The sequence below is a fragment of the Nicotiana tabacum genome, chromosome 6 (genome assembly GCF_000715075.1).
Source record: "Nicotiana tabacum cultivar K326 chromosome 6, ASM71507v2, whole genome shotgun sequence".
In the NCBI taxonomy this organism is placed as follows: domain Eukaryota; kingdom Viridiplantae; phylum Streptophyta; class Magnoliopsida; order Solanales; family Solanaceae; genus Nicotiana; species Nicotiana tabacum.
Genome location: NC_134085.1, coordinates 94186347 through 94208363, shown reverse-complemented (window position 1 = coordinate 94208363; position 22017 = coordinate 94186347).

Here is a 22017-nt window from a genome sequence, read left to right as displayed (position 1 = left end):
TCCCTACCATATATTGAGGATACCGAGAGATCCTCGGGATACCAAGAGATCCCTGGCATATATTGAAGGTACTAAGAGATCCTCGGGATACTAAGAGATCCCCGATTATTATCCTTGTGAAGAGTGGTATTTTCTTGTGATTGTTTTTATCTCTGTTCTAGTTATTATATTCCTTATTATCCTGCATTAAATTCTTACTGTCAGCTTTCAACTGTACTGCTTATCTTATTCTGTCATCCCTTATATTTTATTTAATCTCAGTAGGGCCCTGACCTTCCTCGTCACTACCCGACCGAGGTTAGGCTTAGCACTTACTGAGTACCGATGTGGTGCACTCATGCTCTTTCTGCGCATATTTTTCATGTGCAAATCTAGGTATTTCGACTCAGTCCTATCACCCTTGAGGCGAGGCGACTGCTCTAGAGACTTCGAGGTATATCTACCGCGTCCGCAGACAGAGGAGTCCCTTTCCATTCTATCTTGTAGTGATAGCCCTTCTATCTTTTTTGTTAATATAGACATTCTGGAGTTAGAGCATTTTTATTATATTCGTAGCTTGTGATTCATGGGTTTTCGGGTTTTGGGAAAAGTTGTTCAGTTTGAGAGTTTATATTTGTATATGCCGAGCGGATTTTAAACCTTCATTTTGTTTATTCTGCAGTCTTTATTTTTTTCCCTTTTTTCACACTTGTTAGGCTTACCTAGTCGTAGAGACTAGGTGCTATCACGATAGTTCACGGAGGGCGAACTGAGGTCGTGACAAGTTAGTTCTAGGTTCATAGGATTTATGAATCACAAGCCGGTTTATTAGAGTCTCATGGATCAGTACGGAGATGTCTGTACTTATCTGCGAGAGGCTGTGTAACTGTTAGGAAAATTCCACTTCCTTTGATTTCCTTGTCGTGCGAGATTTGATGTCACAACTCTAAACTTCTGTCTTCTATCCTCTCATAGATGGTGAAGACACGCACTACCCGAGATGATCAGGCACCCGCACCCCCTACTGTAGCCGTCAGAGGCCAGGGCCGGGGTAGAGGCCGAGGCGCGCACGTGGTGCATCCAAAGCACCTACGCGAGCTACCACCGAGGTACCACCAGCAGTTCCAGTCAGATTCCAGGTACCTGATACGCCAACTACTACTACTCCAGCACTTCAGGAGACTCTGGCACAGTTCATGAGCATATACACCATTTTGGCTCAGGCAGGGTTGCTTCCCCTTGCTGCAGCTACGTCTCAGGCCAGGGGAGGAGCACAGACTCCCGCCGCTCGCACTCCTGAGTAGCAAGTGCATGTTGAGCAGGTCCCTAAGATTATTCCTGTATAGCCTGTAGTCTGAGATCAGCCCGAGGACAGGGCAACAATTTCCGAGGATGAGCAGCTGAGGCTTGAGAGGTTCAAGAAGTACAAGCTTCCTGTATTCAGTGGTCTAGCATCGGATGATGCTCTGGGATTTCTAGATGAGTGTTATCGCATTCTCCGTACCATGGGTATATTAGGGTCGAGCGGGGTTTCCTTCACTAATTTCCAACTTCGAGGAGTCGCTTATGAGTGGTGGCACACCTATGAATTAGACAGACCGGATGACGCTGCTTCACTAACTTGGACTTAGTTTTCAGATCTGTTCCTGAGAGAGTATGTTCCTCAAAGCCTCAGGGATGCATGGCGCGCAAAGTTTTAGCATTTGCGCCAGGGTGTTATGACTATCTCAGAGTATGCTGTCTGTTACACTAGTTTGGCTAGACATGCACCAGCCTTAGTTTCTACTATTCGCGAGAGGGTTCGCCAGTTTATTGAAGTCCTTATTCCCAGCATCAGGTCTAACATGGCTCGTGAGTTGGAGATGGATATTTCTTATCAGCGGGTAGTGAGCATTGCTAGGAGAATTGAGGGTATGCATGCTAGGGAGAGAGAGGAGAGGGAGGCCAAGAGGTCTCGAGAGTCGGGCCATTATTCTGGTGCCCGTGCCCTAGCAGCAGGTCGTCATGGTAGGGATTATATGAGTCGCCCCGTTTATTCAGCTCTTCCAGCAGCCAGTGGTGTTCTAGCTCCTCCTAGGACCCATGAGCCTTATTATACACCTCCAGTATCTAGTGTGCCTCCTGTGCGGGGTGCTTTTAGTGGTCAGTCCAGCAGACCTGGCCCGAGCCAGTCACATCTGCCACGTCCTCCCAGAGCTTGTTTTGAGTGTGGTGATACACGCCACATGGTGAGGGATTTCCCCAGACTTAGGAGGGGTGCACCTCCACAAACTTCTCAGCCACAGCGTGCCCCGCAGAGTTCTCAGGCTATGATTATAGCACCAGTTGCTACCCCACATGCTCAGCCAGCTAGAGGTGGAGGTTGGGGAGGTAGAGGTTGCCCTAAAAGGGGAGGACAGGCCCGATACTATGCCCTTCATGCCCGTACTGAGGTTGTTGCCTCCGATTCTGTCATCACAGGTATTATACTGGTTTGTAACAGAGATGCATCGGTTCTATTCGACCCAGGCTCCACTTACTCTTATTTGTCTTCTTATTTTGCTCCGCATTTGGGTGTACCTCGGGATTCTTTGAGTTCCCCCATTTATGTTTCTACTCATGTGGGAGATTCTCTTGTTGTGGAATGCGTTTATCGGTCGTGTTTGGTTGCTCTTAGTGGTATTGAGACTAGAGCTGATTTATTGTTACTCAACATGGTAGATTTTGATATTAACTTGGGCATGGACTGGTTGTCGCCCCATTATGCTATTCTTGATTGTCACGCCAAAATCGTGACACTGGCTATGCCAGGTGTACCACATGTTGAGTGGAGGGGTTCTTTAAATCACAATCCTAGTAGAGTTATTTCTTTCCTTAAGGCTCAGCGTATGGTTGAGAAGGGGTGTAATGCGTATTTAGCTTATGTGCAAGATGCCAGTATTGATACCCCTTCAGTTGATTCAGTCCCAGTAGTACGGAATTTTCTCGATGTATTTCCAGCTGACTTTCTGGGCATGCCGCCTGATAGAGATATTGATTTTGGCATTGATCTGTTGCCAGGCACTCAGCCCATTTCTATTCCTCTGTATCGTATGACTCCGAGTTGAAGGATCAGTTACAAGAATTGCTTAATAAGGATTTTATTCATCCCAGTGTATCACCTTGGGGTGCTCCTATCTTGTTTGTGAAGAAAAGGGATGGATCTATGCGTATGTGTATTGATTATCGCCAGTTGAACAAAGTTATAGTGAAGAACCATTATCCTTTGCCTCGTATTGATGATCTGTTTGGCCAGCTTCAGGGAGCACGAGTATTTTCTAAGATTGATTTGCGCTTAGTTTACCATTAGTTGAAGATTCGGGAGCCAGATATCCCAAAGACTGCTTTCAGGACTCGGTATGGTCATTACGAGTTCCTTGTTATGTCATTTGGGCTTACCAAGGCCCCAGTAGCCTTTATGCATTTGATGCACAGTGTGTTCCGGCCGTATCTTGACTCGTTCGTCATTATCTTTATTGATGATATTCTGGTGTATTCCCGGAGTCGGGAAGATCATGAGCAACACCTGAGGACAGTTCTTCAGACCTTGAAAGAAAAGACATTATATGCTAAGTTCTCGAAATGTGAGTTTAAGTTGGATTCCGTGGCATTCTTAGGCCACGTGGTGTCAAGTGTCGCGCCCCCTTTTTTCCACTTATACAATCGGGAGATCGGGTTTGTGACATTTGGTATGGGACAACTCATTCCTTTTAGGAACTGGGTTTTGTCTTTTTGAAAAGTCGCCACCTAATGATTTAAGGTGCATTAGGACACCTATAAGATCTACTCTTAAGCTTGTTTGATAACTAGAGATCGGGTAAGGGCTTGAAATTATCCTAAGGGGAAGGTGTTAGACACCCCTCAGGATCCACTAGTGTGGTTCCCGGCCAAATAGTTTATTGTGAATTTGTACAATTTAGCAAATAGACAAATATAGGCTCAAATAATAGGGGATTTAAGTTTAAACACATAAGAGTTTGAAAATAATTAAATGCGAATTTTGAGAAGAAAAGGTTATAATTTCTACAAATACTTGAAAATATAAAAGAGAAAAAGAGGGGGGTCCTAGGTTTATTTATAATATGGATCACATCAATGCGATACTCGATATGACACTTTTTAGAAGAGGGGATACACGTGGCATTAGAGCACCGGTCATCATATCCATATCTACCCTTCCCACCCCGTTAAGGTATTAAAGCACGGATTGGTCTCAATGTCTATTGCATGCTACTACCCGTCCCTTCCTATCAGTCCTGGAGGATTTTTAGGACTACTATTCCTAAAGTGGAGGGATATTAGGCTGATTTTAGGTTTTAAAGGTGAAAAAGCTAAGGTGACATACAAAATATATAGGGGTTGCACATTAGGGGAAATATATAACAAATAAGAGGCTCATGTATACCTCCTCAAACAAAACACATAAATAGCATGACTTAAACATACATCTATGGTCTTACTTTAACATACTAAGCTAAGGGAAATTTCAATTGTTGAGGCAGAGTAGTTTATTACATAACTCAGATAAGAAGTCCGAATCAGGTCTGCCTGCTGGTTGTAGCAATTAACAAAGGCAGATTCAATTCTTTGGTTGTTATCACCTAAGGCTTGCCTAAGCGTTTAGGAGAGATCCTATAAACATGGTATCTATTCAGAGCGAAGCGAAACAGTGACAATTGAAGACGAACGATTTGGATCCTATAGGCATGCTTTCTAAATCGCGTTAAAGTAAAGAGTAAGGTTGTTTAAAATTGATTCAGAGTCAAACTGATTTTAAATTGGTTTTAGATCCTATAGGCAGGATATCTAGTGTTGCTCATTTTAATTCCTATAGACATGATATCTAGTCGAGCGTGAATTGAAGCATGCAGTATCCCTATAGGCATGATTTCTACGAAAAGGGGTACTGAAAATGATATCTGATTTTTAGCCTGTCAGTTCCTAAGCATGGTGTTTAAGCGTGGCAATGCAGAAATTAAGACAAGTCCTATAGACAGGTTCTCTAAATGCGGAATTCAATATGCAGAATTTAGGTCCTATAGGCATATTCTCTAAATGTAGAACATTCAGGAATTTAATAAAATTGGATCTTATAGGCATGGTATCTAGATGTAGAATTAAACATGCAGAACAACAGGTGATATCTAAATTGCAAAATTGAACATGCGGAATTTTAGATCCTATAGACGTGATATCTACCCTTGAGCATGCATAATTACCTAGCCCTTTTCACTAGCCAAGCCCCCAAATATTTATTACAAATTTATTACAGACTAGATAATGAATTACATCAAGGAAGCACAAAAGAAAAATTACAACCAGAGGAAGCCAGATTCTTGACTTCCTCTCTGAGTTATGGATAAATCACCTCAAGTGCCATTGTTTCAAAGCCTTTCTCAGACTTGAGTGTGTCAAAGTTCCCTAAGGATCTCAAAAGTACCCCGAGCAGTGCTCACACCCAAGTTGCATAAGCAAATAGAGATGAGTGCCGTGTGGAAGGGTCAGCCCTTATGTGTCCAAGTTTAGAGGGAGCTTATGGGTCCCAAGGCAAGGCTCACACAAGAGGGGTAGAACTTAAGTCTAAGAATATGGTGGAAGTGTAGGAGTAGAGACTTAGAACTAAGTGAAGAATGGAGAGGGGAGAGGGGAGAGGGGTGAGTTGAAAACAGTAGCAGTAAAGGTAAAATCACAGAATCAGCAATTGCACAAAGGGGTCAGGGGTTTGGGAAATACATTGCAAGGAGCATATATACTTAGGCAGGGACCGAGTTTGGGCACGCACAGTAATAGATGGTGTTGTAATGCCTATAAACCAATCAGAACACACAACATATAGAGGGGATATAGAGGTTATGATCCCAGGGAATCAGGTTTGGGTCATGCACAATAATGTTCAATGCTGTCATGCCCCAAACTAACCAAAGATACCAAACACATAAGGGAAGTGGAACATATAACTAGGGGTGTTCATAAAAATCTGAAAAATCAAACCAAACCGAAAACCAAACCAAACCGACCAAAAAACCGATACTTTTTGGATTGTTTTGGTTTTGGTTTTGAAATTTAAAAACCGATCAAATTTGGTTTGATTTTGGTTTTAATAAAAAAACCCAAACCAAACCGAATATAGGAGTAGTTATTTTAAGTATTAATCATTTGCACTTTTAGTACAGTTATTTACCTTTACATTCTAGTTTGATTGATAGTTTTCTTTTGTTAAGTGTAAGAATCTATTTCAATGTTAAAAATAATATATTTTTAATTGAGTCCTTAAATTATTCATCACTATTTGATTCAATTATCATCAATATATCTTGGTAAATAATAGATTTCTCAAAGGGCAATTGATTTGAAAGTGTTACATTGAAAATGTGGTCGCCGGAATATGTGTTTGGTAGTGTATGTCTTATATTTAAGAAAATACCGACAAATAACCGAAAAACCGACAAAATCCAACATAAACCGAATCGAGAAAAAACTGACTTAATTGGTTTGGTTTGGTTCTAATATTTGAAAAACCAACTTACTTGGTTTGGTTTCTTTTTAGGAAAAAACCGATCTAAACCGAACCATGAATACCCCTACATATGACCCAGGGAGGGTCAGGTTTAGGTCATGCACAGCAATGTATAATGCTGACATGCCCTCAAACCAATATACAAACACATAAGGGGTATGGGGTATTGGGGTTCATACATGAGAAAACATTATTTCAGAAAAAAGAAAGGCAGATCATAGCATGCTTGATAATGAAACTCGATTAAACATAAGTACGAAACAGGTAAGAGTGAAGGAATTAGTAAAGAAACATGTTGTTGTTGATGCTGGAAGAGTAATTAGGACATACCAGTAAAGAAAGCAAATGCAGAAAGAAAAAGTAGGCATGTTTCCCACAGCCTAGCCTTGGCTTTCAGCCGGCTAGACAAGGTAGCAGCACAAGTAGTAACAGAGAAAAGAAAGAGAGTTTGAGTGAAGTGTGTGTTTTTAAACTCAATTGGTTCGTCTTTGAAAGAAGAGGGGTGTAGGGTATTTATAGTTTTTTGAAAATAAGTGAAGGAAAAGTAATAAGATACAAACATGGAAACAATCTTAGGTCAGAATCAATTACATGGGTGATTCCCTTTAAATAAGGAATCATTGTTTAACAGATTCAAATAATGAAGGAGATCAGTTAAGATACAGACTGATTATTGCTATAAAAGAAGTAGTACAAGCATTCAGTAAGTAATCAAGTCTAAGTACAGAATATACTTATTTTGGAAATAGATTCAGCAAGGTAATTATTACAATAAAGGGAAAAGAATCAATTAATTTTGAACGGGCGAGTGAAATGTAGGTGCATAAAAAGGGAAACTTTAGAAATCAGTCACAAGGTGAAGATTACTCAAGGAAGAAATTTCAGCATATAAATAAAGTGAACAGGGTCATCAGACATGCGAGGCCAAACAAAAGAGATAATCACAAACATGCAATAGTGGCAGAAATAAGCTAGTAGTAAAGCAAACATTCGAAGCATATTAATCAAGTAGGTCAACTCACATTGAATCAATAGTGAAGAAAAAATAGAGTATCAGAAGCATGCAAAGGTCTCACAGTAACAGATAAGAAACCTTCTAAAAAGTTAGGGTTTCAAGCATAGTCAAGTTTTAAAGATAGTAGAAACCCAGAGTCAGAGGAATCACATAAAGGAAAAGGGATTCTGAAACAAGGAACTTCAAATCGAGTTAGGTATTTAAACGAACAGTTTCAGACCCAAAGCCACGGGGTTTTCAACAATAGTCGAGCCCTAAAAATAGATCAAACAAAACTTAACCAAACAAACACTCATCTAACAAACAGCTTTTAGAACTCGACTGAGACCGCACAAGAATTTAGGGTTTTCAACAGCGACGCGTTCGAAAGATAGTAAACAGACGAGTCAAGCAAGATTTTAAACAAACAAACGCACATCTTAAACATATTAAAAGTAAGAGAAGAGATTTTGAAATAACTTAACAGGAAAAAACCCTAATTGGAAAAAGACAAAAAGTTGTTTTTGAAAGCAAAATTGAAGAAACTTCGAGAAGATGCTTAAAAGTTCAGAGCAAGTATAGATCTGAAAGAAATCGAAAGACCTTAGAGATTAGGGTTTCAGAAAACCCAGAAAAGATGAGAAAGGCTTCGAAAGTTACCGATCTAACCAGGAGAGTCAAAGGTCTGACTCGAATGGCCATGGCCGTCCGGAGAAAGGTCAAAGATGACTGGAGAAGGGCCATGAACTAAAATCGAACGAAGACTGGACCAGAGCTCTTCATAGTCTGGCCTTGAAACCATAAGGACAAACACATAGGAGCAGGGAAGGCTGGTACAGGTCTCCGATGACCTCGGAAGGCCATGTATTAGGGCAGATTAGGGTAGCGGTGGCTAGGGCTTGAGTGGTGTTGCAGAGAGTGTTTGAGAGGAAGGGGATTCTAAGGCAGCGGTAAGTGAGAAATGATAGGGTTTTGGGGTCGTTTGGAATTAATTAAGGAAAGGGTGACTATTGGTCGTTGATCTGAGTGATCAACAACCTGGATTAAAATGGGTAAGTGGGGTGGTTTATGAAACTGGGTGTGGGCCTGGTCCGATGAGTTCAATTGGGTCGAGAATTGGGTTAAAATTGGGGTAGGATTTAGGCTATGATTGAAATGAATTTGGGATATTATTTAAATAGCCAATTTCCCTTTTTAAAATTATAAATAATAGCAAATTAATTTCTGGAAATAAATTAAAGGTACTAAAATGATTTATAACACATAATTATTAATTTAGAAATATTGGACTTATTTTTTTATAAATGTAAAAGCAATTAAATCTTTAAAGGGGCTAATATTGCAATTATATGCAATTTAGCTTTAAAAAATGCTAAATAAATTTGTAAAAATATGCAAAAATATCTTAGCTATATTTTAGTACAAATATGAGAATCCAATAAATGAATCACCAAAAATGATAATTTTGGGAATTATTATTGGTTTTTTTATGAATAAAAATAGGGGAATAAATTGGTTAAAACCCCTTTAAAAAAATAAGGAAAAATAATAAAATATTTGGACACACTTATACATGCATACACATGTTGTTTTGAAAGTATATTGCATATAAAATATATATAGGGAAAAACTGGTTATCAATAGCTGCCCCTCTTTACCGGGAAGGATAAAAGAGTTGTCGGGTAAAGATATGATGGCCAATTTTGACCAAGCGGAACGGTTCGAAGAGGTTTAGGCCATGCCTTGGCTTCTGAGTTGCTTATATATCCTTGGTTTTACAGGAGTCAGGCCAGATGTAGTTCAGGATCTATCGGCATAGTATGTCGATGGAGACTTTTCAAGAACGGACGCAATATCCAGGACGGGGTGAATGGTTAAGGTCTGATAAGGCTGCGGGAACTGGAGCAGGATCACTCCTACCGAGATGGCCGTTGCCTGCTGGTTTACCTACAAATAGGCAATACAAGCAAATACTGTGCGTAAATTTAAACATGATGCACATTCTCGTCGGACCATGAATGTTGTCTTCGGACGATGAGAATGATGTCCTTAGACCATGATGTCCTGGGCCATGAAGCATGCAATAAAGGATTCACAGGCCATGAAATGATGCTCTCGGGCTATGAGGATGGTGCCTCCGAACCATGATGCCTTTCAATAATGATATGAAAAAAAAACTAAAAGGGATCCTCTAGCCATGACATGGTGTTATCGGCCTATGAAAATGGTGCCTCCGAACAATGACGCCTTTGGATAATTTGGCGATCTTTCAGCCTATGAAATGCAGTGTGTGGCGATCTTTCAGCCCATGAGATATAATAAGTGGTGATCTTTCAGCCATGTGGCGATCTTTTAGCCATGCAATGTAGTAGGTGGCGATCTTTCAACCCATGAGATGTAGATGTGGCGATCTTTCAGCCATGCAACGCAGTAGGTGGCAATCTTTCAGCCATGTAGATGTAGATGGAGGTAGAGCTTAACCTCGGAAGGAAGAATAGTAGCCTTATGTAATGCGAAAATGCAGATGGAGACAATGTTTAGTCTCGGAAGGCAGAATAGTAGCCTTATGCACTGCGGAAATGCAGATGGAGACAACTTTTAGTCTCGGAAGGCAGAATAGTAGCCTTATGCAATGCAGAAATACAGATGGAGACAGAGTTTAGTCTCGGAAGGTAGAATAGTAGCCTTATGCAATGCGGAAATGCAGATGAAGATATCGTTTAGTCTCGGAAGGCAGAATAGTAGCCTTATGCAAGAAATAAAATGGCAAATGATAATAAGCTTTCTTAGCTGATAGCAGATTGCGATATTGTGATTACTGGTGACATTGTGCCTGCTGGGGACACTGTTGTGTGTGGATAGCAAATGTGAATAAATGCAACGGTTCTGAGAGTTGTATTCTTGAACAATGTTTATCTCGTGAGTGTATAGTATGTTTGATGGCATTGAAATCCAAGTGCCTGCATCCCAAGAAAAATCGTGAGTTTTGCAAAAAAGGGAGGGAGGTTAGTTCGTATCCCTGCTGGCTTTGCTTGACCTGCTCGGCTTTGATCTGGTGATACTGCATGTATCGTTGGGGTAGCATTGCTAAACAAAGCAATTTCAATAATAAACAGGCATGAATTTGTGAAAGTATGACATAAGTGTATAATTAAAATAATTTTTAGATGAATCGATGACTGCGACGTAGTTCAGGATATTGCAACCTCTCCTGCTACGGAATTTTGAGGGTCCTCCTCAAAATTCTACCCCAGTTTGATGCGTTGACGCTTCTGACGGTTGCTTGTGGCGATTGGCTGAAATTATTTTGGAATTTTGAGGGTCCCCTCAAAATTCTGCCCCAGCTTCCAATTGCGGGGGGGGGGGGGATAAATTTTTATTAAATTGTGACCCAACCCATAGGGCTGCCTACGTATCCCCTCTTAAACTGGAATCAAATTAGGCATAGTTCAATTACATCGATGAGGAAAGCATGAAAATTACACATAGTAACGCTTGACTGCATCTGAATTGATCGGTTTTGGCCAAACTTCTCTGTCCATTTCTGCGAGTATGAGAGCTCCTCCTGTCAGAACCCGGTGAACCATGTATGGACCCTGCCAGTTAGGAGAGAACTTCCCTTTGGCTTCATCTTGATGCGGGAAAATTTTCTTTAACACCAGTTGCCCCAGTGTGAACCGTCTTGGCTTGACTCTTTTGTTGAAGGCTCTGGACATTCTGTTTTGATAAAGTTGACCATGGAAAACTGCATTCATTCTTTTTCCGTCTATAAGGGCTAGTTGCATATAACGACTTTTCACCCACTCTGCGTCGTCGAGCTCAGCTTCCTGCATAATCCTTAGGAAGGGAATTTCTACCTCAGCGGGAATGACTGCCTCTGTACCGTAAACCAGCATATAGGGGGTTGCCCCGGTTGATGTGCGGACGGTGGTGTGATACCCTAATAAAGCAAATGATAACTTCTCGTGCCACTGCTTATGCTTCTCTATTATTTTCCTCAATATCTTCTTGATATTCTTGTTGGCGGCTTCTACAGCTCCATTCATCTACAGCCTATAGGTTGTAGAATTTTTGTGTTTGATCTTGAAGGTTTCACACATAGATTTCATCAAGTCGCTGTTGAGGTTGGAGCCATTATCAGTAATAATTGACTCTGGAATTCTGAATCGACAAACAATGCGGTCGCGGACAAAGTTTGCCACGACTTTCTTGGTTACTGCTCTATAAAATGCTGCTTCGACCCATTTGGTGAAATAGTCGATTGCTACTAGGATAAATCTGTGTCCATTGGAAGCGACGGGCTCGATTGGTCTAATAACATCCATCCCCCAAGCGGCGAACGGCCATGGTGAGCTTGTTGCATTAAGCTCATTTGGAGGTACCTTTATCATGTCTGCATGTATTTGATAGCGGTGGTATTTCCGGACATACTGGATGCAGTCCGTTTCCATGGTCATCCAAAAGTAACCAGCTCGGAGTATCTTCTTTGCTAAGACGAAGCCGTTCATATGTGGACCGCAGGTCCCAGTGTGAATTTTCCCTAGCAGCTTGGATGCTTCCTTAGCATCGACACACCTTAATAGTCCCAAATCGGGAGTCCTTCTATATAGGATTCCTCCGTTGTGAAAGAAGTGGTTGGACAATCTCTGAAGTGTGCATTTCTGAATAGGATTTGCAAGCTCTAGATACTCTTCTTTTGCCAAATATTCCTTGACATCATGAAACCAAGGTTTTCCGTCTGTTTCTTCTTCAACATGGGCACAATAAGCTGGCTAATCATAGATCTTTACTGGAATGGGATCAATGAAGTTTTTGTCTAGATATTTTATCATAGATGACAGGGTGGCCACTGCATCGGCGAACTCATTCTGGATTTTGGGGACATGTTGGAACTCCGTCTTCGTGAACCTTTTCCTCAATTCCTGTACATGATGCAGATACGGGAGTATCTTGGAGTTCTTGGTTGCCCATTCTTCACGCACCTGATGTATGAGTAGGTCCGAATCTCCAATCACTAGCAATTCTTGAGTGTTCATGTCAATGGCCATCTTGAGCCTTAAGATGCATACTTCGTACTCGGCCATGTTGTTGGTGCAGGGGAACCTGAGTTTGACAGACACCGGATAATGCTGACCGGTTTCTGATACTAGGACGGCTCCTATGCCAACTCTTTTGAAGTTTGCCGCTCCATCAGAAAACATTCTCCCACCATCATAGGATTCTGCGATGTCTTCCCCTATGAATGACACCTCTTCGTCGGGAAAGTATGTTTTCAGGGATTTGTATTCTCCATCCACAGGATTTTCAACAAGGTAATCTGCTAGTGCCTATCCTTTGATTGCTTTCTGAGTTACGTAGACAATGTCAAATTCACTCAACAGGATTTGCCACTTGGCTAGCTTGCCAGTCGGCATGGGCTTCTGGAAGATGTACCTCAAAGGATCCATCTTTGATATGAGATATGTGGTATAGGCACAGAAATATTGCCTCAGTTTTTGAGCTACCCAAGTCAAAGAACAATAGGTGCGCTCTAACAAAGAATACCGGGCCTCGTACGAGGTGAACTTCTTACTGAGATAATAGATGGCCTGCTTCTTCCTCCTTGTTTCATCATGCTGCCCCAGAACGCAACCGAAAGCTCCATCCAAGACTGCAAGGTAGAGTAATAAGGGTCTACCTGGCTCAGGTGGGACCAAGACTGGTAGTGTTGACAGGTACTCCTTGATTCTGTCGAAGGCTTTTTGGCAGTCATCGGTCCATTTGGTAACAGTGTCCTTCTTCAATATCTTCAAGATTGGCTCACAGATAACTGTGGATTGTGATATGAACCGGCTGATGTAGTTAAGTCTTCCTAAAAAACTCATCACATCCTTCTTGTTCTTTGGCGGTGGTAGTTCTTGGATGGCTTTGACTTTTGATGGATCCAGTTCTATTCCTCGGCGACTCACAATAAACCCAAGTAATTTTCTAGCAGGAACCCCAAATGCGCACTTCGCGAGATTCAGTTTCAGGTTGTACCTTCGCAATCTATTGAAGAACTTCCTCAAATCTTCCATATAATTAGTGGCCTTCTGGACTTGATTATGACATCATCTATATACACCTCAATCTCCTTGTGTATCATATTATGGAAAATAGTAGTCATGGCCCTCATGTAGGTGGCCCCTGTATTCTTTAACCCAAACGGCATCATCTTGTAACAGTACATTCCCCACGGCGTAATGAAAGCCATTTTCTCAGCATCTTCTTCATCCATCCAGATCTAATGATAACTAGTGAAACAATCTACAAATAACTGTAGCTCATGCTTGGCGCAATTGTCAATCAGGATATGTATATTCGGCAAAGGGAAGTCGTCTTTCGGACTGGCCCGGTTGAGATCCCGGTAGTCGACACAGACTCTAACCTTTCCATCCTTCTTTGGCACTGCCACGATGTTGTCTAACCATGTCGGGTATTCTACTACCCTGAGAACCTTAGCTTTGACTTGCTTAGTAACTTCTTCCTTGATTTTCAAACTCATATCAGGCTTGAACTTTCTGAGCTTTTGCTTTACCAGTGGACATATCGGATCGATTGGCAGTTTATGAGCCACAATAGACGTACTTAGACCAGTCATGTCATCATATGACCAGGCAAATATGTCCTCGTATTCCCTTAGAAATTCTGTGTATTCCTTCTTTTCTGACGGCGATAAGTGAACACTAATTCGCGTTTCTTTGACGACTGAATCTCCCAGGTTAACAATTTCTATCTTGTCTAGGTTGGACTTAGGTTTGTTCTCAAAGTTCTCAACTTCCTTGACAACCTCCTCTGGTATGTCATCTTCCTATGAATCAATGTCCGTTTGTTGCGTTATCTCATTGCATGTCACAGTCATTGGTTCATCAAGATAAGTAATAGCAATGCTGTATAAGTAAAGTAATGAGAGAAAAATAATAATGAGTATTGATTCATAAGAAAAGTCGAAATGCTTTGATAAATTTCATAACTGTTTTGAACATTGAAGATCTTATTGCGGGAATTAAAATGCGGAAGGAAAATCATTTAGCAAATAAAAACAGTGCTTGTTTAGCCTTGCTACCCCGAGGCTCGTCGGGCTCTGGTTGTCCTGATGGTCCAGTTACTGAGGCAAGCCCTTCTGCTTATAGCCTGTATGGAAGGGCCTTCCTCCCCCTTCTCCTCGATAACAACACAACAATCCATGCCATTGTCTTCCAGGAACAAGTTCTTCATCGCGACCAGTGCTTCTTCTTCGTCTGACCCATAAATAATGCCGGCCGGTTGGAAGGTCTGCTCCAGATGTGGTATTGGCTGCTCCAGTGGATAGTAAGGACCACGCCATGGTGGTGACCAGTTGTTGAATTCTTCCCAGGTGTACTCATATCTCAGACCGAAAGTAATGCCATGTTTTTTTAAGCTTTATGGGCTTAACGATTCCTTGGAGGTTCTTTTCGAGTCCCTTTCCATGTTCGTACCCACTCTAATTTAGTATGCTCTCAATTTTGTTATCCCACCATTTGTCTGTCAAGAGCATTCACCCGTTCAATATGGTGGTAAGTCCCTCCACCTAGCTTCCTTCTTCCTTCGATTGACGGAATGGTCTGGCGACTGTATATAAGGTTGCTACCATCGCCGTGAATGATCACCTCCTGGTGGTTCCATTCAAACTTTATGGCCTGATGCAGTATTGACGCTATGGCCCCAGCAGCATGAATCCATGGCCGTCCCAATAGCAAATTGTAAGATGCTGGCACATCTATTACCTGGAAATCAACGTCGAACCAGGTTGGTCCCATTTGCAAGCATAGGATGATCTCACCAATGGTGGACCTTTGGGAGCCGTCGAAGGCTTTCACATTGATGGCTCCGTCATTTATCTCGTGCAGTCCCTTACCCAACTTCTTGAGTGTTACCAGTGGACAAATGTTGAGATTGGAACCCCCGTCGATCAGGATCCTGGTGATGAAGTAGTCCTCACATTGCACAGTGATGTGCAATGCTTTGTTGTGTCCCAACCCTTCAGGTGGTAGCTCGTCCTCATGAAAAGTGATCTTATGGCTCTCCAACACTTATCCTACCATGCTAGCCATTTCTTAGCCAGTGATATTGCTTGGTACTTATGCCTCACTTAGAACATTTAGCAGAGCATTTTTGTGTGCCTCAGAGTTTTGTAGTAAAGCAAGAATAGAGATTTGCGCCGGAGTTTTGTTCAACTGGTCGATGACTGAGTATTCATTGGCCTGTATCTTTATCCAAAGATCGTCTGGACTTGTCTCAACGATGGGTGGTTGATTGGAGGCCTGCTTGCTTGACCCAGCTAGATGTTTCGGGGTATAGACTGTACCAGTTCTTGTCATACCCTATGCTGCAACAGTCTCTTCAAACTTGACCTTGCCTTTCCTCCTTGCCTCGGCTGTATAGTCCTAGGGTACAGCCTTTGTATGGAATGGTGTCATGGCCGACATTGCCACTGGGATCAGCGTGGCTATCCTTACTCCGAACAGAGCATGTGCCTTGGGTGGTAAAACTACAACTTCAAATTGTGGGGGTGCATTTGTTAGAGACACGAATTCGACCTCAATTGGTGATGGTGTCTTTGCAGACGGTTTCACTTCGAATTTAAGTGGCACAGACATATTTACCTCAGTGCCTCCAGATGGTTGAATCTGGACTATGATTGGATTAAGAGTAACTATTGGCTTCTTTGGGTCATCACCTTCTATGATCAACCCGATTGATCCCTCAAGATCCCAATAATTCTCTATTTCAATCATGTGGATACCATCACCCTTATATTCTGGCAGAGTGTTGTTGCAGACATTTGGAGCGGGTTCCTTTTCCACAATAATCTTGTTATCAATTAATGTCTGGATCTTGTCTTTCAAGGAACGACATTTGTCGATGGTGCCCTTTCATGCTGGAGTGGTATGCACAGGATTTGTTTGGGTTAACCCACTAAGAATGGTTCTCAAGGGTTGCAACAGGGATAGGGGTGACATAACTAGTAGCTTTGAGTCTCTCGTACAATTGGTCAATGGGTTCAGCAATGGCTGTATATTGCTTTGGAGGTCTGCAATCAAAATTAGGTCGGGGTTTGGGGAAGTTTTTGAGTGCAGGGGTGACTGATAGTGGGATGGTTGAGCATTATAGGTTTGGTAGACATGGATGGGTTGGGAATATCTAGGCGAAGTAGGTTGATATGTGGGAGGTGGAGGTGATTGATAAGTGGGTGGTGGAGCTTGGTATGAGGGTGAAGGTGTTTGGTAATTTGGGGTTGGCTGATATATAAGTGGAGGTGCTGGGTAAGTTTGGTATTTGAGGGGAGATTTGATCCTCTGTGCAACCATTACGGCCCCTACGTCCCTTTTCTTGGACATACCACCAGACTACAAGGCCTTATTTGTAGCTTGTAAGGCCTCGAAGTTTGTAACAATTCCACTTTTCATACCCTCTTCAATCCTTTCACCCAGTTTGATAATGTCGGAGAATTTATGGCTCTCGATCGTCATTAGTTGTTCATAATACTGTGGATCCTAAGCCCGGACAAAGAATTTTTTCATTTGTTCTTCCTCTAATGCAGGTCTGACCTTAGCAGCTTTAGACCTCCAGTGAGTAGCATACTCGTGAAACATTTTTGTAGGCTTCTTCTTTAGATTCTGAATATAGAACACATCTAGCGCATTCTTTGTGTTAAACCTGAACCTATCCATAAAGTCGGACGCCATGCTTACCCAGCTTGACCACTTCTTTGGATCTTGGCTGATGTACCAGGACAACACATCTCCTTTCAGACTCCTCATGAACAGCTTCATGCGGATTCTCTTGTCCTTCCCTACTCCAACCAGCTTGTCACAGTACGTTCTCAAATGGACCCTTGGATCCCCTGTACCATCAAACATTTCAAACTTCAAAGGTTTGTACCCCTCGGGTAGTTCGACGTCGGGCTGTATGCAAAGATCTTCATAGTTCAGACCTTCAATTCCTTTGCTTCCTTCGACGCCTTGAATTCGGCTAGTTAATTTCTTAAGTTCTTCGGCCAGGCACTTGATGAGGAAGTCCTTATCATCAGACTCGGGTGTGCTTGAGATGGGTTGGGTGGAGTGTGGCATGGTCTCCACGTAGATATGGGTGTTATGGAGGGTGTGAAAGTGGTCATTTGTGGAGTTTTGGAGTTCTGGGATGAGTAACGGGGTGTTGTTTGAGGTATGGCAGGTGTTGCAGTGATGGTGAGGAGCGGGATGGTTCTATTGCTTTTGGATATTCTGTGGAGGTATAGGGTTCTGAGCATTTGGGAAATTAATATTTGGAGTGGTGAGGGAAAATGACAGACTTGCCAGATTCTGAACCTAATCAAGTTCTTCTTGGAATTTCAACAGTTTTTGTTCAAGTTGGGATGCATTTTTCTTAGGAACCTGAGTACCATGACCATGAGTGACCTCTACCCGTTCAGTTGAATTCTCCTTTCTGACGTTGTTCAAATCTTCCATCTTCCCTTTGTTCTTGTTTTTGACAGGACTAAGAGGAGGAGTGGGTGAAGGGCCCTTAGATCTCGTGGAATAGGATGATGTTGCCAGAGTGCACGAACTAATCTTTGGGGAGGGGAATAACAAAAAAAAAGTAAAAACAAAAAGGTAACCAAGTTAGTAAGGATTATAATAAGCGTTGTAATATTTAAACACATATTGCAAGAATGTAAATCGTGTCCTAATTTAGGAACCTCTTTGTGCCCGAGGTAGGCCTAGCGATAGATTGATTTGGAGAACTTAGGATGCTAAATGCCTCATTTCATTGATAAAAAGTAGACAAATCCCAAATTGACAGGAAATGAGAATCACTAATGGTCATTGGCCTTATTACATTTGATAAAGTGAAAAGAAAAGCTCCTATCTACTTGGTCCTAGAAGGACCTTCCTAGATTCGGCATCCTTGGCTCTGTCAAACAGTTTTCCCAACTCGCGAAGTCCCAGCAATAGGTAGGCCCTGGCTAGATGTCCGCCTTCGATTCCTTCAGCATTTTGACAGTCTTCAACCCTCTTGAGAAACTTTCTTTCCAATTCCACTATGCCTCACTCCAAGTATCCTAGTCGCTTGTTGGCACTGACAGCCATGTCCTTCCATTACTCAATTAGTTTCTGGTTAGACTCTTGTATTTCGCGGTGTTCTCTCTCGCACTCCTGAATTCTTTTCCGCAGTTGGTTGTATTTGACCTGTGCCTCGGCCCTTTCATCTATGATCCTGTGACCTCAAGCAAACCCTGGCTAGCCCAGACCATCATGATTGTCTTCTAACCAACCTGAGTAGAAAGGAGCGCAACCAGCATGATACCTGTCTGACTCGATGGTATCCCTCCCCATTATGATCTTGCAGTGCCACATATGCTGAGCTTGGAACTTGTAAGGACTATCATCATTCTGGAAATCAGCCCGGAAATGACTCATTTTGTCGACCCTGGGTATAACCTGCTTCCTGCCAGCTTGTCTCTTAACTCGGAGAGGGACGTAAGGGTATGTTCCTCTCAACCCAATCAATATCAGGAAAGGTGCGTCTCGGGATCGGGCGATGAACTCTTCGGTCGGAAAGCATTCGAACATCCATTGTACCTGGTCTTCAGTTAGATTATCAAATATCTCTACCCATCCTTTGGTATCTTCTGGCTGAGCGAACATATTGGGCATGCAATTCATTCGCCTCGGATGATGGAAAGCGATATGATCATCCCAGTCCCTTCGCTGAATCTCTTGTCGGTATTCACCCCTTTGGAGATGTTCCACGAGCTAGAGTTGAAGTAATAAATTGCAGCCTTCGAAGTGTTTTGCTCCTCGTTAACACTTCTCCAAGGCCCGATATATGTCGGCAACGATCATGGGCACAATGCTGAATGGCTGCCCACCAATCTCTTCCATTAAAGTCTTAGTTACCATAGTCAGCCTGGTGTGGATTCTTGCTTTCTTCATCGGAAACACGATCAGCCCCAGGAACAAAACATGAATACAAAGACCCTTCGATGAATGTGCCCTAATGATGTGATGGCAAACTCGTTAGGATAGGTACGGTAGGATTTGTTGTGACCGTACCTCTCATACAAATAGTCAAAGGGCAATGTATGATTTTTTCAAACATATCAGCTCTGGATTCTTCTTCAAACCCATCATTTTGAGGAAGCTCCTACCCTTGCGGTTCTCAGGCATTAACAAAGCCGAAGTTTCCCATGCTATACCAGCCAATCCTCATATCTCTTCTAGCAAGGGTGTCATTTCAATGTCCCCGAAGCGGAATACGGCCCTCTCACAATCCCAGAACAAAGTAGCAGCTTCTATAATCTTGTTGTTGGGTTGGATCTCCAGGAGAGAAGGTAGATTACCCAAATATTTTCGGACAAGAGTTTGATCACTAGAGTGAATATCCTCCCACCAGCTTAGGAGTCTTGGGTGGATGTTGGTGACCATACCGAATCTAAGGATTTCGTGCCTCATTTCTGCAAGACAAATAAGGCTAAGCCCTTACCCCCACCAGACTCGACCATTTAATACCAACAATTAGCATGAAGCGTTTAGTTCTCCAAATAAATGCACAGAACGTGGTGGCATCCGTTTGGGTTCAGGGAAACCCAGTGGACTTTGGTCAAGGCTATCTTAAAGGGTCATTATGTGGACAACATAACTGACCTGGCTAGGTTTGACCATGATACATGCACAGTTTAACAGAGTAAAGTTTCTATGTAATTTTAGATCGGTACCCTTAAGGGAACAACTCAAGGGGGAAAGGCACGGAACCGTCGACTACATCGCTGATCGACTGGTTTTACCGCAAATATGTCTTTTCCGAATTTAGGGGGTAATAATATAGGAAGAGCGCAACCACTCATTATAAGCGTTGCTATGGTATTTTGTTTGACACGAGTGGAGTATGATGTTGAGCATGGTTATACAATAATTAAAATCATGTTGACATGTATTTGCACATTAAGAAAGCAGTAAATACAGCAGTTTCATAATTTAAAGCAATGGTAAAGGAAAGAAACAAAGAAGACAAGTGAGTTTTGCAGTTGAAAAGGAAATTGAATGCTTAAAGGAATTAAACAAGTAATTGCACAAAAGAGGTATAAATTCACAATAACAGTCTGAAATGGTAAAAGCCTAAATATCCCTAGCAGAGTCGCCATGTTGTCACGCCCCCTTTTTCCCTCTTATGCAATCGGGAGATCGGGTTTGTGACATTTGGTATGGGACAACTCATTCCTTTTGGGAACTGGGTTTTGCATTTTTGAAGAGTCGTCACCTAATGATTTAAGGTGTATTAGGACACCTATAAGATCTACTCTTAAGCTTATTTGATAACCAGAGATCGGGTAAGGGCTTGAAATTATCCTAAGGGGAAGGTGTTAGGCACCCCTCAGGATCCACTAGTGTGGTTTTCGGCCAAATAGTTTATTGTGAATTTGTACAATTTAGCAAATAGACAAATATAGGCTCAAATAATAGGGGATTTAAGTTTAAACACATAAGAGTTTGAAAATAATTAAAGGCGAATTTTGAGAAGAAATGGTTATAATTTCTACAAATACTTGAAAATATAAAAGAGAAAAAGAGGGGGGTCCTAGGTTTATTTATAATATGGATCACATCAATGCGATACTCGATATGACACTTTTTAGAAGAGGGGATACACGTGGCATTAGAGCACCGGTCATCATATCCATATCTACCCTTCCCACCCCGTTAAGGTATTAAAGCGCGGATTGGTCTCGATGTCTATTGCATGCTACTACCCGTTCCTTCCTATCAGTCCCGGAGGATTTTTAGGACTACTATTCCTAAAGGGGAGGGATATTAGGCTGATTTTAGGTTTTAAAAGTGAAAAAGCTAAGGCGACATACAAAACATATAGGGGCTGCACATTAGGGGAAACATATAACAAATAAGAGGCTCATATGCTCCTCAAACAAAGCACATAAATAGCATGACTTACACATACATCTAAGGTCTGACTTTAATATACTAAGGTAAGGGAAATTTCAATTGTTGAGGCAGACTAGTTTATTACATAACTCAGATAAGAAGTCTGAATCAGGCCTGCCTGCTGGTTGTAGAAATTAACAAAGGCGGATTCAATTCTTTGGTTGTTATCACCTAAGGCTTGCCTAAGCGTTTAGGAGAGATCCTATAGACATGGTATCTATTCAGAGCGAAGCGAAACAGTAACAATTGAAGACGAACGATTTGGATCTTATAGGCATGCTTTCTAAATCGCGTTAAAGTAAAGAGTAAGGTTGTTTAAAACTGATTCAGAGTCAAACTGATTTTAAATTGGTTTCAGATCCTATAGGCAGCATATCTAGTGTTGCTCATTTTAATTTCTATAGACATGATATCTAGTCGAGCGTGAATTGAAGCATGCAGTATCTATATAGGCATGATTTCTACGAAAGGGGGTACTGAAAATGATATATGATTTTTAGCCCGTCAGTTCCTAAGCATGGTGTTTAACCGTGATAATGCAGAAATTA